Source organism: Octopus bimaculoides, chromosome 5, assembly GCF_001194135.2.
Source record: "Octopus bimaculoides isolate UCB-OBI-ISO-001 chromosome 5, ASM119413v2, whole genome shotgun sequence".
Taxonomy (NCBI): domain Eukaryota; kingdom Metazoa; phylum Mollusca; class Cephalopoda; order Octopoda; family Octopodidae; genus Octopus; species Octopus bimaculoides.
In genome coordinates, this window is record NC_068985.1 from 125,484,500 (window position 1) to 125,488,097 (window position 3,598).

At 38.1% G+C, this 3,598-nt stretch overlaps 1 protein-coding gene across 1 annotated transcript in view; it reads left to right on the forward strand.

Annotated features, from left to right (window-relative positions):
• The window catches only part of LOC106873558 (uncharacterized), a 64,216-nt gene that overhangs the window by 58,870 nt on the left and 1,748 nt on the right, over positions 1-3,598 (forward strand). The window lies entirely within an intron of this gene.

Sequence of the window (3,598 nt, forward strand, 5' to 3'; positions counted from 1 at the left end):
CATATTCACGATTAGACGACAAAATCCAATTTGTTTATTATCTAGCACGTATCACTTGTAACCATTCTTCCATTATACATACATACATACATACATAGAAATGTATATATGTATGTAATATATGTATGCATGCATGTATGTATGTATGTATGTATGTATGTAAGTACGTAGATATATGTGTGTACGTTTGTATGTATATCTCCCCTCTTTGTTCTGTATTTACAAACTTATATATATATATATACATATCTCGATCTCCTTATACACACACACTCGCACACGTATACATACGCATACATACATACATACATACATACATACACGCACACACACGGCTATGTTTAAAATAGCAATCTATTTATCGTACTTAATGCATATTCACTGTTTATAGTATTTGCTGTATTTGTCTTGAGATAACATCTCTTATGGACTTGCGGTGTTTAATCCCAATAAATATCAGAGACGAAAATTCGCCCCAATAGTGGCCAGTGAAACCACAACTGAAAATTACTAGAACGATCGACTGAGAATGCACGCTCTACGCAAATTAATGTAACTTATTTTCTTAAGCATTTAACATCAGTGGATTTATATATAAGAAGCATCTCGTTGACTATTAACATTTGGTTGTTTCGAAGGATTTCACATTGGTTAACGAAATGACTCGGAAAAACTCTAACAACAACATTTAACATCCCCAGCTAAACACCGAACAAAATGTATAGCGGTATTCAGTTTATCTTTGCGAGCTGAGTTCAAGTTTCGCCGTGGTCGATTTTAGCTTTCATCCTTTCGGATTCGATAAAATAAGTACCAGTTGAGCACTGAGATCGATGTAATTGACTTAGCCTCCTACCCCGAAATTGCCAGCTTTATGCCAATGTTTGAAATCAATATTTACATTAGGTAAGGCAGTGAGTTGGCAGAATCGTTACCATGCCGGACAATATGCTTAGCGACATTTCGTCCGTCTTACATTCTGAGTTCGAATGCCAGCGGAGTCAATTTTGTCTTTTACCCTTTCGGGGTCGATAAATTAAGTACCAGTTGTGTACTGTGATCGAACTGATCGTCTGGCTCCCCCCACAAAAATATTTCGGGCCTTGTGCCCAGAGTAGGAAAGAATCGTTAGCATGTTGGACAAAATGCTTAGCGGCATTTCGTCCGTCTTTACGTTCTGAGATCAAGTTCTTCCGACTGACTTTACCTTTCATTCTTCCGTGGTCGTAAAATAAGTACCAGTTGAGCACTGAGTCGATGTAAACTACTTACCTCCTCCCCTGAAATTGCTGGCGTTGTGCCAGAATTTGAAACCAATATTACTGGTAAACAAGGAATCCTTTACTTTAGTAATTCTCAACGCTTTAGCTTGTGGTACAGGTAAACTGATTTTCTGGATTACTGATTTTTTTGAACCAGTGGTTGTTAATTTGGTTAGAACACTCTAAATCAAATATATTTTCTTAAATAATTAAATGAGATACAAGAACCTATACATTAGTATGAATGATACAAGTTTATTAATATTGTACTGTACAAGGTATTTGTTAGTGGAAGGTAACAAACTAGTCTGTCGGCCGAGGGAATTGGAATTTCCTGCTTGTAAATTAATGCGGATTATAAGAGGTTGCGGATAATCAGTGTCTGTATACATGTATATATATATATATATATGTGTGTGTGTGTGTGTGTGTGTGTGTGTGTGTGTGTGTGCATCTGTCTGTCTCTGCATGATAACTGGTGTTAGTGTGTTTATGTGCCCGTCACTTAGCGATTTGGCAAAAGTGGCCAATAAAATAAGTACTAGGCTTCAAAAAATAAGTCTTAGGGTTGATTTGTTCGACTAAAACCCTTCAAAGCGGTACCCCAGCATGGCTGCAGTCAAATGACAAACACGTAGAATATAGAATATATATAAGGAATTTGAGAATATAGATATTTTAGTGTTCGCGTATATATGTCTGAGTGTAAGAATTTATTTATGTGTGTGTGTGTGTGTGTGTGTGTGTGTGCGTGTATATATATATATATATATATATATAGAGAGAGAGAGAGAGAGAGAGAGAGAGACACACACACACACACATGTATGTATGTAATATATGTACTCAATATATGTATGTATGTATGTATTTGTGTACATTGTTGATTTGAGATCAAACTAAAACGTAAGGTTTTAAGGTGGATTACTTATTTCTCCGGTTATATCGCTCACATTTGTTTGTACAGGAAATGGGCGATGAGAACATACACAAATCCCACTTACGCGCGCGCACACATACACACGTAGACACACATACACACGTAGACACACATACACACACACGTACGTTTGGTCCAAGACCTGTGCGTGTGTGTGTGTGTGTGAAAATCTATGCATGTATGTGTATCGTTGTGTGCTTACATCATTCAGAAATCCAGGTGAACATCGGAGTCAAACATCAAATGTTTTTCTTTTCTACTCGGCTATGTGTAATTAGCAGTATCCATGTACTCACCCCACATACAAACAAGCACGCATGCACATAAACACACATACACACACACATGCACACACACACACACACACACACACACACACACACACACACACACACACACACACACACACACACACACACACACACACACACACACACACACACACACACACTCACAAATATACAGACACGAGCACATATCCACACACCTACAGGTATATACATTTACTTTGTAAGTGTTGTTTATATTCTTTTAATTAAGGAGATGATAAAAACTGAAGTAATGAGGTATTTGATACTTTAGAGTTAACAGAGCGCAGAACAGAACAAGCAGGAAGGGAGCCTCTGATGCCTCTACCTGCTCAATATGAATACTAGAAATAGCAGCCAAACGACTCCGTATTTGAACCTAGCATCTTAAAAATAATAAAGGATATTGGGCCAAGTAATTCTGTATACACAATATAATTTTGGACGTGACTATCACGTTGGGAACGACTTCGGTCGTAGGTCTCTCATCAATCACGTGTGACCTTGGGTTAAACGACTACGCTAAAGTCATTACAGTGTGGCTAAGAATTTGGATTCGCTGCCACGAAGTTTTGGGTTCATATTCACTCTACGCTTTGAAACGTGTCGTCTTCAGTAGACTCGGGATGTCAAACGAAACCGTGGGTAGCGGAGTGTCTGAACTAAACACAAGATACAACACTCAGAAAAGAAAAACGATAACAGCAACAAAACAACCACATCGGTCTCTTTTACATGTGCTACGCCTCAGCACCACGCTATTTGCATATATGTTCCAGACTGGCACTTCATTTCGTTTCGAGGTGAGTCTGGTACATGGTTCCGATCAGCCACAATAATGGCGAAATATTCATAACTATCATTCTCGATCATCTCGAGGGGAGTTATCTCGCCTGGTCTGGGGTATTCAGTGTTCTTTGATACTAGGCGTCGTGTAGGGAGCTTTTCCAGGACGCTATATTGCAGAAAATGGGCGTATAAAAATAAAGCACACAAACTATGTATGTGCGACTGATAATATTTGCATTATTAGAGTTGCTTTTAATTCGTAATTTCATGTATATATATATATATGTGTGTGTGTGTGT